The sequence below is a fragment of the Copadichromis virginalis genome, linkage group LG11 (assembly GCF_057382275.1).
Source record: "Copadichromis virginalis isolate Kocher_CV1m ecotype Utaka linkage group LG11, C_Virginalis_male_GT1.1, whole genome shotgun sequence".
Taxonomy (NCBI): Eukaryota; Metazoa; Chordata; class Actinopteri; order Cichliformes; family Cichlidae; genus Copadichromis; species Copadichromis virginalis.
Window position 1 is genome coordinate 294,568 of NC_140628.1, and position 12,610 is coordinate 307,177.

The following is a 12,610-nucleotide window of genomic DNA, read 5'->3' on the forward strand; positions in this document are numbered from 1 at the left end:
ACGAATATTTGAACTGTCTGACGGGCACGTTTTCAATAGCAGATGTCACATTCACTTTAAATTTTTCGTTGTTTATCACCTCATCCACCACAGCAAGCATGCACTCTTTCACGGTTTCAGAATCTGTAAAAGGTCTTTTCTTCTTCGCCAAGATCCAGCAAACACGAAGGGAAGCTGCTGCAGCTCTCTCTTGAGCTGTACATGACCTCACCATGGTAGTACAACTCCGGTTGTAAGATGCAATTAAACTCCGTACTTTTGCAGCTCTCTCCTGAGATCCCTCTGGAAAGTTTTTGCAGAAAGTCTGGTGTTTGTCATTGTGGTGTCTTTGTAAATTGTAATCTTTAAGTACCGCAACACATTCACTACAAATTAAACACATTGGTTTGGCATTTGGATTTTGCGGTAAAATAAATAAGTACTTGTCAGTCCAGGCAGGGTTAAACCGACGGTTTTCATTGTCAATTTTACGGGTGTGTTTTGAGAAAGACATGCTGTTGTCACATCAAACATTATGATGATAGCTTGATATGTTTACAACACGGTGCATTGTGGGTGGAATGTTGCATTCATAGTCCACACTATGCTGTAGGAATTTCTATTATTTTTTTTCTTTTCGTTTTCTCTGTGTTTCTGCTAGGACCACGGGCAGGGCCACTCGGAGGTTGCTTCTGGGCCACATGTGGCCCGCGGGCCGCCATTTGAAGAGGCTTGGTGTAAGGTGTGCAGTGTACATTCATTTTAATCCATATTTACTAACCTGTGTTACAGGCGTCTCAGGAGGGGAAAGCGGTGCTCTACCTGCACTGTGTATAGTGCTGGCGGAGCGCTGCTGACGTCGACTGAGAAAATTGTCGGGCGGTGGAAGGAATACTTCGAGGACCTCCTTAATCCCACTGACACGTCTTCCGAGGAGGAAGCAGAGTCTGGGGATGAGGGGAATGACCCGCCAATTTCCGGGGGCGAGGTCACTGAGGCAGTTAAACAACTCCTTGGTGGCAGAGCCCCTGGTGTTGATGAGGTCCGGCCCGAGTTCCTGAAGGCTCTGGACGTTGTAGGGCTGTCCTGGTTGACACACCTCTACAATGTTGCGTGGAGATCAGGGGCAGTACCTGTGGACTGGCAGACCGGGGTGGTGGTCCCCATCTTTAAGAAGGGGGACCGGAGGGTGTGTTCCAACTACAGGGGGATCACACTCCTCAGCCTCCCTGGGAAAGTCTATGCCAGGGTGCTGGAAAGGAGAGTTCGTCCGTTAGTCGAACCTCGGATACAGGAGGAACAATGCGATTTCCGTCCTGGTCGCGGAACACTGGACCAGCTCTTTATCCTCTCCAGGATACTTGAGGGTGCATGGGAGTTTGCCCAACCAGTCTACATGTGTTTTGTGGACTTGGAGAAGGCATTCGACCGTGTCCCTCGGGGTGTCCTGTGGGAGGTGTTGCGGGAGTATGGGGTGTCTGGCCCATTGCTACGGGCCATTCGATCCCTATACAACCGTTGCAAGAGCTTGGTTCGCATTGCCGGCAATAAGTCGGACTCGTTCCCGGTGGGTGATGGGCTCCACCAGGGCTGCCCTTTGTCTCCGGTTCTGTTCATAATTTTTATGGACAGGATTTCTAGGCGCAGCCAAGTGGCGGAGGGCTTTCGCTTTGGTGGCCTCAGAATCTCATCTCTGATTTTTGCGGATGATGTGGTTCTGTTGGCTTCATCGGGTGAGGGCCTCCAGCTCGCACTGGAACGGTTCGCAGCCGAGTGTGAAGCAGCGGGAATGAGGATCAGCACCTCCAAATCTGAGGCCATGGTTCTCAGCCGGAAAAGGGTGGAGTGCCCACTCCGGGTCGGGGATGAGTTCCTGCCCCAAGTGGAGGAGTTCAAGTATCTCGGGGTCTTGTTCGCGAGTGATGGGAGAAGGGAGCCGGAGATCGACAGACGGATTGGGGCTGCAGCTGCAGTAATGCAGACGCTGCACCGGTCCGTCGTGGTGAAGAGGGAGCTGAGTGTAAAAGCGAAGCTCTCAATTTACCGGTCGATCTACGTCCCTACCCTCACCTATGGCCACGAGCTGTGGGTAGTGACCGAAAGAACGAGATCGAGGATACAAGCGGCAGAAATGAGCATCCTCCGAAGGGTGGCTGGCCTCTCCCTTAGAGATAGGGTGAGAAGTTCGGCCATCCGGGAGGGGCTCAGAGTAGAGCAGCTGCTGCTCCACATCGAAAGGAGCCAGCTGAGGTGGTTCGGGCATCTGACAAGGATGCCCCCTGGGCGCCTCCTGGGTGAGGTGTTCCAGGCATGTCCCACCGGGAGGAGGCCCCGGGGCAGACCCAGGACACGCTGGAGAGATTATATCTCTCGGCTGGCCTGGGAACGCCTTGGTATTCCCCCGGATAAGCTGGAGGAGGTGGCCGGGGAGAGGGAGGTCTGGGCCTCTTTGCTTAGGCTGCTGCCCCCGCGACCCGGCCTCGGATAAAGCGGATGAAGATGGATGGATGGATGTTACAGAATAGAAAAGGCACACACGTTGAGCTGGTGTTAGCTTTATTTTTCCACTGTGCCCCAAAACACTACTCTATACCATCAGTGCGTATGCGCCCTCTAGTGTCCGGAAGTAGAATGGTATTTTAATAGTTGAAACAGCTCTCCAGCCTGTAGAGCAGGCTTCCTGTAAGAGTTAAGAGTTAAAAGGGTTGTAGCTTGCTTACCTGTTAGTTGGAGGGGTGAGTGTGTTTTTTCAGGTTCGGTTGGCCCTGTTATACCGGAGTATGGCAGCATGTGCCATAATTGTGTGGAGTGTGAAATTTCCATCCCATTGGAGGACTAGGGATGGGTGCCATTATGGCACTGGTTCTGACATAAACGGTAGTAACCAGACCAAAAAGCAGCACACATTTCGGTGCTTTATTTCGGTGCATTTTTTTCCCGAGATGTCACACACTTTGGATTCCAGCCAATCATTTTACCTTTGCGAGCGTAGTAGGTGGGCCCAGGTACGTATGTTCTTTTAGAGCAGAGCTACAGATTAAAAATGCCCAAGGCGAAGCGGTCAAAAGTTTGGCTGTACTTCACAGCAAAAGATGCAAACTCAGCAGCCTGCAACAAGTGCTTTAAGATGATACTGTGCAAAGAAGGTGTCAATGGAAAATTGTACTTAGTAGTCAGTATAAGCTTTTAATGATATAAGTTTGCATATGATAAGAATACTGCATGATGACCTTTTGATGACTTAGACTATTGTTCACTACAAGACTTGTTTCTGTTTTATAAATTCTTTCTCACAGCGATAATAGCTGAACAAGCTATTATTATTTCACTCCTGCCAGGAAGACGAGAGCTGGACACTTTTATCTGCGCTCCCTAACAAGAAGAGGGGCCACTTCCTTCTGAATCCCACAACACACACACATACACCTGAACCACTCTTATCTTAACTCCCTTCTGCATACGCACATACATACCCACCAACATTCCTCTGTCTATTCACTATTGTATTACTTTGTATATAAATAAAGACCAGAGCGGTAACAGAGCACACATCACAGGGCCCCCACTCTGGTGTTAGCGTTCTGTGATCGCCCTTGCAAGTAAAAACTGCAGCGTGTGTGTCTCCACTCTCTGACTCTCAGCTGAAGAAGTGTCTTATAGAATAAATCTCTTGACAGAAGGTAACACATCGAATCTGATGAGACACCTGGCGACGTATAGCATTTTGTTAAAAGCCGAGAAATTCACCGTATTTGATAGCTTGCTGCGAGACCTCACACTGGGCACATCTACTGCGCGTGGGTTGCCTGTTATCGGACCTGGTGCAACATCCCCCAAAAACCCGAAGAGTAGAGCCCTGACCCCTTGCCCTGCCAGTGTAGCAGAAATGATGAGGATGATGGCAAGGCAAGGCAAGGCAAGGCAAATTTATTTGTATAGCACAATTCAACAACAAGGTGATTCAAAGTGCTTTACAGAGACATTAGAAACAAAAGCAAATAAAAAGCATGATTTAAAATTGATTAAAACAAGCAAACAAACAAACTAACTAAACACACACATTTCACACCTGTTCGCGCGATCTGAACCCTTATCGTAAGGGGAGCTACCAGTCCTTCTGTGGACGAGCTACTTTCTATTTTAAATTCCCTGAATTTAAAATACTCTCTAGACCCAGTCTAGACCCAGCTGGGGAGCTACCCAGAGCTCTAACCCACTTAACAAACAAACAAACAAACAAACAAAACAGTATGTAAAATCAAAACAGATAAATGTTGATGATGCAGCAGCAGCCGTTCTTCTCTGCGTGAGTAGCTTAATGTTGTTTGTGTGTAATTTACGTTGAGTAGGCTAACCACGTTATTACATTAATGCATGTAAGGTGAACTAGCAAACACTGTTGTAGTTACATGCAGCTGTCTTCTTGTTTGATGGCAGATACTCCCTTCACCCTGGCCAAAAGGGCTAAAATGACCAAAGAAAAAGTGGAAAACAGCTAAACATGAGAGGTTTTTGGACAAAGTTTGTGTGTTTTCCATTGATTAAGCACTGCTTCCAGCCAAGAGTGATGCCATAAATCCCCTATAGCTGCAGAAAAGTCTAACATTGTTATCGTTTTACAAAAAAACAGCTAAACATGAGAGGTTTTTGGACAAAGTTTGTGTTCTCCATTCTTTAAGCACCGGTTCGAGCACCGTTTAAGCACCGGCACCGTTTCAAAAGTACCGGTTTGGTACTGGTATCGGATAAAACCTAAACAATACCCATCCCTATGGAGGACAGGCATGATGACTTATGCCTTGGCTTTCAACATGCCTTATTAGCCAGAGCCCAGTGGAGGCTCTCCCCGCAGGTGGTCGAACAATGCTTGCACCATTTTGGGAGGGCAGAGGTCGACCTCTTTGCTTTCAGGGAATCGACACACTGCCCTCTGTTCTTGTCCGTAAAGGCCGATGACCCTCCCCTAGAGTGGGGCACCCTGGTGCATCCCTGGTTCCAGGCTCTCCTGTATGCCTTCCCTCCTTTCTCCAACCTCTCCTCGGTCCTCCGCCGGACCCAGACTGAGAAGGTGAGGCTGGTCCTGGTGGCTCCTCAATGGCCCCACATGCCCAGGCTCTTAGTGATCCAGCTCCTCCTGGACAGAATGCCCTGGGAGCTCCTGGCTGGGAGGTTTGGACCCCTATGGGGCAATAAACTACAAAAAATTAGAAAATCGTTTTTGTTTTTTTAACATATATTTCTAGTTAGAGAAATTTAAGAGGCTTATCTCTGAAAACTGTAAATACAAAAAAGTTGCACAAAATAGTTTCCCACCACAGGAAATTTATTTTAAGCGTCTTCATAGTTTTATTTTTGAAATACACCAATTTTTATATACTGCAGGAAAAACGAAAATAAATAATATAATGCAAATTTGCAAAAAAGCAGCATATGCATCAAAATAAACTATTTCCAGCAGTGCAATATGAGTCCTAAGCATCCCAGAAACGACACAGAAAGTCATAAAGTCAAACATAACTTTTAAAAACACAAGTATAGGCTCATAAGGCCCTAATGGTAAAAAACTACATTTCCCCAAAATGACTTCACTTCCGGTTTCGGGCAGGACATGGCGGACATGCGATAGTTCGCACTGATGGACGTAGGAAGTGTTACAAACAGCTGATCGGATTGGCAAAGCGTGTTTCTGGAATATTATGTTTTTGTTGCTGCAAGTGCTCTTTATGCAGCTTTTGCAAAGCTTTATGTGGAAGGAAACCATGACCGAGGACAAGCTGATGGCATAAGATGTAAGTACAACTCCTCCGGTTTCATATGCAAAAAAATTATTGCGCTAGCTTACGTGGTTGCAGTGCTATCGGGGATTTTAATAAAGTTACGCAAAACTGAGCGTGCCCGCTTCGACCGTCTTTAAAGGGTTAAGTGTTATTAAGTTCCTGCGAATGAAGGTGATAGAGTTGTTTACAAGCAGTTATGTTCAAACCTGCTGATTTGTGGATAGTCCCCCTGCCTGTCCTGCAGACGCAAACATTAATTCAACCCTTGGAGGTACTGTATATGTTTTGGCTTCCTGTTTTGGACTCTATGACATCAACTTGTGTGTTGGGTCTGAAAAATAATGGCGCATCAAGATGATATGCAATCATGGACTGATGCTTAGTAGCAAGGCTTTTCAAGACATTCTTGGAAAAAAACAATGTTTTCCCTTGGAACTTTATGGTCCATAGATGAACAACAGCTCAAAACAGCCCGTCAGTTTTTGGTCGTGTTTAAGGTAATGGCACAGCTTAAAGTGCGGAAATACTGCTTTTAGACATTGTGATCACTTATTTTATTCTACAGTGAAAAGCAAGATTTTATTTTGGCATGCAAGGGAGACACACAGGGACAAATTGTAAAGCACTAGACATGAACTAAAAGCGGCTGGAGTTGCTCAAACTGAAACACTAACGCAATGCTGCAAACTTGGGGACCTAAGAAACAGAATTAACTCACTCTAAGAAACTCAGAGTTACTAGATACAATACTAGAGAATTACTATGGGACACTATGAACAAAAGCAGAACTATGAAGCACTAACTATACTAGAACAATCTCAGCAATTCACTCAGTCACAAAACATGAAAACAGGAAACAAGAGTCACACTACGAGTGCGGTAACAGCGTCCAAAGGAAAAAGTCTCTTTAGCTGGCTGGGGAGGCAGCCAGGGAACCCGACACCGGGTACTTTCCAGAACAGGCACCCTAAATTGTGGGGCAGGTGGAGGATTATGGAACTACACTCACGGAGTCACTGTAATGAACGAGAGCAGAGTCAGAGTGAGCTCCAATCGGCAGTCCAGGGAAATAGACAATTTGCATTTATCTTACTTTTACAGGTGGAGGCAAGGCTTGGGGGAAGTAAGGTCCGGGTGAGGCTAAACCAGTCCAGATTAACTCAATGTGGTAAACTGGGCAGGGAGGCAGGAAGGTGAGTAAATGCTGAAAACAGCGAGCAGAGAAGTGGCTGTGTGTAGGCTAGGTAAATGACGGTGGGATGCAGACATCTTAGAAGCTGCTGCGATTAGAAAGACAAGGTTAGCTCGAAAAACTACTATGATGAGAACTACTTAACTGTGGTTTTCACTAACAAGGGTTAGCTGACGTTTGCATGTGAGGATCGATGCAGTAAAAGAAGCATGTGAGTGGTAGAAAAACTTCCTGCTGCATTTGTGGGAAAGGGATAGGGGGAATCCTGTTCATAATTTTTATGGACAGGATTTCTAGGCGCAGCCAAGTGGCGGAGGGCTTTCGCTTTGGTGGCCTCAGAATCTCATCTCTGATTTTTGCAGATGATGTGGTTCTGTTGGCTTCATCGGGTGAAGGCCTCCAGCTCGCACTGGAACGGTTCGCAGCCGAGTGTGAAGCAGCGGGAATGAGGATCAGCACCTCCAAATCTGAGGCCATGGTTCTCAGCCGGAAAAGGGTGGAGTGCCCACTCCGGGTCGGGGATGAGTTCCTGCCACAAGTGGAGGAGTTCAAGTATCTCGGGGTCTTGTTCGCGAGTGATGGGAGAAGGGAGCCGGAGATCGACAGACGGATTGGGGCTGCAGCTGCAGTAATGCGGACGCTGCACCGGTCCGTCGTGGTGAAGAGGGAGCTGAGTGTAAAAGCGAAGCTCTCAATTTACCGGTCGATCTACGTCCCTACCCTCACCTATGGCCACGAGCTGTGGGTAGTGACCGAAAGAACGAGATCGCGGATACAAGCGGAGGAAATGAGCTTCCTCCGAAGGGTGGCTGGCCTCTCCCTTAGAGATAGGGTGAGAAGTTCGGCCATCCGGGAGGGGCTCAGAGTAGAGCAGCTGCTGCTCCACATCGAAAGGAGCCAGCTGAGGTGGTTCGGGCATCTGACAAGGATGCCCCCTGGGCGCCTCCTGGGTGAGGTGTTCCAGGCATGTCCCACCGGGAGGAGGCCCCGGGGCAGACCCAGGACACGCTGGAGAGATTATATCTCTCGGCTGGCCTGCACTCAGAAAAATTATGGTTCTTAAATGGTTCTTCAGATGGCTTCATGGTTCTTTAAAGAACCATCATACGTCAAAGAACCTTTTTATTTTGTGGATGGTTCTTCAGCTATTACAAATGGTTCTTTAAAGAACAAAAGGTTCTTCATCCTTAGCAATCTAAGTTTGATGGTGTAAATGGCATAAATATTTATTCACTATAATGAGGCTGTGAATTATACTGTGTGTTTTCTTTGTGTGCATGTGTGTGCGAAGGGAGAGGACGGGATACCTGGCAATTACCCTTTAAGAGAAGATGGTAGGAAACTGAATATTCAAATAAAAGCTAGAAATATTTGCTTAAAAATATACTGGTGGCAGGGGTGGGGGGCCAAAGCCTAAAGACCCTAACCCCCCCCCCCCCCCCCCCCCCACACACACACACACACCCCTAACCCCACAAACACATTATGAATATGGTGAGTTAACAAACAGTAGACACAATACACACATTCAAATACTGTACTTTAGTTATAAATTTTGATAAAGCATTACTATAATGGATAATATATAATATGTAATATAATATATCTATATCACTAAAGCACTTCTGGATGGATGCAAACTGCATTTCGTTGCCCTGTACCTGTGCATGTGCAATGACAATAAAGTTGAATTCTATTCTATTCTATTCTATTCTATTCTATTTTCTACTCCAAGGCATTACTTTTGAGATTATTATATATTTTTGAAAATATAGCATCAGAATCAGAATCAGAATCAGAATACTTTATTGATCCCTGGGGGAAATTATTTTTTGTTACAGTGCTCCATTTTAAACCAACATTAAGACAAGACAGACAATACGCTAACTAAGAATAGTACAATATATACATATATATATATACATACATACATAAGTCACTTATAAATAAATAGTTGGAAAAGAAACATGTGTAGCTGTAGCAGCAAACAGTGTGTTAAGTGGATGCGTTGTACAGGGAGATGGCCACAGGCAGGAATGATTTCCTGTGTCGTTCAGTGGTGCTTTTCGGTAATCTCAGTCTCTCACTGAACGAGCTCCTGTGACTGACCAACATGTCATGGAGTGGGTGGGAGGTGTTGGTCAGTCACAGGAGCACGTTCAGCATAATGATAATACTAGTTATTGTAAACTTTACAAACCACCCAGCAGTATGTAAAGTCAAATTATGAAATACAAGTAAATAACAATTGCAGAACAGAATGTCAGTGTAATGAACACACACTTCGTTTTGACAAAGCACACTGCTTAGGTAAATGATCTGAGTAGTTGTTCATCACTGAGCAATTTGTTAATATGTGTTTCGAGCCAAATAAATGACAGGGAGAGAGACAGTGACGTCAGAACACGTCATACTATAACCTCCCGGGAGCGGACGGACGGAGGGGGTCAGTCGTTGGGATGCGCATGCGCAGACAGAGTGCGCGAGCGGCGGGCCTTGACCTTTCGGGAAAAAAAACTCACGGACGGTGACAGCGAAACGGATAACAGTCTTCAGTACCTGCTGGACTTTGAAGCTGTGGATTCTGGGACTGTTAGAAAAGGTAAAACATTTCCATTAAAACCTTATTACTGTTTTGTTTTTGTTACTCGTCATTGTAGCTTGCTGTTAATGTTGTGCTAACAGTAGCGATTAGCTAGATACGTTAGCCGTTGACGTCAGCGCAATTTAGTATCCGGTATACAGAAACTGTTTTCCTAACAAAACCACTGTTATAATTAAGTGAAGCTGCTCCCAGATAATTTGAACCTTTGGCTTCTAAAATATGTGGTTCAATTGCGTGCCTGAAGCCTGTTGTGAGCTCTGTGTCTGATCTAGAAACTCTGAAATCCTGTAGATCTGAGCCGTACATTAAATACTCACATGAACCTGTACTTTGAATTCTGTATGAGCTGTATAAAATGCAGCTATGCATAAGAGTTTTGAATGAATAATTAGATTAGATAACTCTTTATTGTCTAATCGAATTATATAGAAATGAATAGAACGTGGTTCTTTAGACTGATGCCATAGAAGAACCTTTTTTGGTGCCACAAAGAACCTTTCAAACAATGGTTTCAAACATGAGAAGGTGTCTTTGACTGTTCCTGCATAACTTAGTTTCGGACTAGTTGACAAGTTATGCTCCGGTCATTTGATGTTTCCAAGATAGACGTTCTTTTGTAATATAGTTAATTTTTTTGTATATTTCATTTATCCACCATCATACATCATACATACAAGCTAAGAAGAGGTCGTTATACTAACAAGAGGTATCAACGCTGGGCCAAAGTTCAGCACATGGTTAAAGTTTGTAATCCAGCCAGGGTGTAAATATCACTCAGCAGCCAGAGCTGAAGCAGGTAGCATCAACAGATAAATCTACTCTACCCGGCTTAAATCACAAGAGCACCTCTGACCAAAAAGCTGTAGATTTTTCTTGTTTGCACAAATTAATCCAGATTCACATTAATTGTGTTCACAGCTCCAACAAAATGAGGAAGAGGAGGGGCAGAAACACAATTAGATTGAATTACAATTGGATGGAAGGCGAGGACAAGAAGAAGGAAGCTTAGGATGAGGAGGAAGAGAAGCAGCAGGAGCATCTTTAGGGATCCCTATGATGTCATTGAGGTTTGTTTCATTAATATGGTCCTCTCACAAAGAACGATGACTTGTTTTAGTTCACCTACTTCCTGTATTAAATAGTGATATGCAAAATGTTGTGAAAAACCATGGAGCAGGTACGTATAGTGCATCTGCAGGTAAATGAACATCAAATCTCTGAGACAGACTGAAATCTGTATATTTATCACCCTTATGATAAAACCCATGTCAGCCATTGGTTTATGGACTTTGTATTTTGAAGCCTCAATATTTGCTTTATTGCTGTTGCTATGTTGGGACCATATTAGGATGAGGGATCAGAATCTGGAGTCGTGCACACTATTGTTTCATTTAGTGTGTATCCATAAGATTTGTACAGCAGATCCAAGTTGTGCCTTGAAAACAGGAAAGTCGTCTGCATAGAGGAGAACTGTAATAGCAGGCTTGTACAAAGTGAGGCTTTGTGCTCACATTTGCTGCAAACACTCATTTTACCCTGTTTTGATGCAGCTTTCACTTGAAATCAGGCAAGAACTGGACTTATTTTTTACAATGTGTTCTTGTGAATTGATTGTGTATCGCATATGTTTGATTGATTTGACTTTCTGCAAGACAACAGTCGTCCACTGGCCAAAAAAGTTTTCCAAATACCTCCACGTGATCTAGCCTGGATTTAGAAAAGAATAGCAAAAAAAATCTGCACCTCCTGCTTCAGATGAAATTTGTGTTTCTGTGTTCAGAGGCAGCGGCGAGAGGGGAGACCTCGGCTCATCCAGCTGGAGAGCCTGACCAGGAGGAGTCGAACATTAACTCATTTCTTCCAGGGCACCCTGCAGACTCGGCTACTGGCAACAGCAAGGGATGACGTGAACGCCAAACTGGAGTCCATCACAGGTCAACTGCAGGTATGCGAGTCAGACCTTCTGAGGAGGGTTTCACTTTTCTCTCTTCTTTATAATTGACTCTTTTCTCTCTCTTTCAGCTCCTTGTCTCAGAGTGAGAGGGATTTGAAGCACAAAGGGAGGAACTTGTCGTTTGGTTGGCTGATATGGATGTCCGCCTGAGAGGTTGACCAGCTGACAGGAAACACCAGTGAAAAACTGAAACAACTGCAGGTGTGGGCTTGTTTTGATATGACATATATTTGATATGAAACATACGTCAGAGACATTATCCTAAACTGGACTAACCAAGGACCATGAGTACAACATGAAACGTACATTACATAGTGTAAGGCTGAAGTTCATTGATCATTTTAATCATAAACTTGTTGTTGAAATATTTTTACTGAACATGCAAACATCTGCTGATGAAAATGTGTTGATTTATTGGTCTGTTATGAAGCTATTGCTATTTCTAATGTGTTTTATCACTTTCTGATGTTTTATTAATTAAACAATACATGTATTATTTGTTGTGTTATCTGTAGATATAGTATTTATATATATTTATTTATAGTATAGCCAATATATTTAATTATTACTGTTTAAAACACTAATATGTGACATGTATTAGTAGTGATGTTGTGCTGAGGGTTAAAATGCCTTTTTGTCTTTTGGTAACTACAAAATGACAATAAACCATTAATATATGTCTATGCTGTGCTCGTATTTATTTTACCCTACTCAAATTCAATTTATGATGCATTTTATTTTGAAAGATTTAAAATGGTTTTTTAAAGAACCACTCAAAAAAGGTTCTTTAAAATGGTTCTTTTAAAGAACCATTTGAAGGAGCTTTTTAAAAAAGGTTCTTTAAAGAACCATTTTTAAAAAGGTTCTTTGAAAAACCATTAAAGGTGCCCCAAAGAACCATTTCTTGATGGTTCTTTGGGGCACCTTTAAAGGTTCTTCAATGAACCACTGAAAGAAATGGTTCTTCAAAGAACCATTGTTTGAAAGGTTCTTTGTGGCACCAAAAAAGGTTCTTCTATGGCATCAGTCTAAAGAACCACTTTTGGTTCCAGTTGGCACCTTTATTTTTCTGAGTGTGGGAACGCCTTGGTATTAGCTGGATA

The 12,610-nt window shown here is 44.1% G+C and overlaps 1 long non-coding RNA gene across 1 annotated transcript; it reads left to right on the top strand.

Annotated features, from left to right (window-relative positions):
- The first annotated feature begins 9,396 nt into the window (after window positions 1–9,396).
- LOC146697881 (uncharacterized) lies at window positions 9,397–12,190 on the top strand. Its single transcript, XR_014922934.1, has 4 exons — window positions 9,397–9,550; window positions 10,472–10,620; window positions 11,334–11,498; window positions 11,576–12,190. It is a non-coding gene; the product is annotated as an uncharacterized LOC146697881 (long non-coding RNA).
- The last annotated feature ends 420 nt before the right edge of the window (window positions 12,191–12,610 follow it).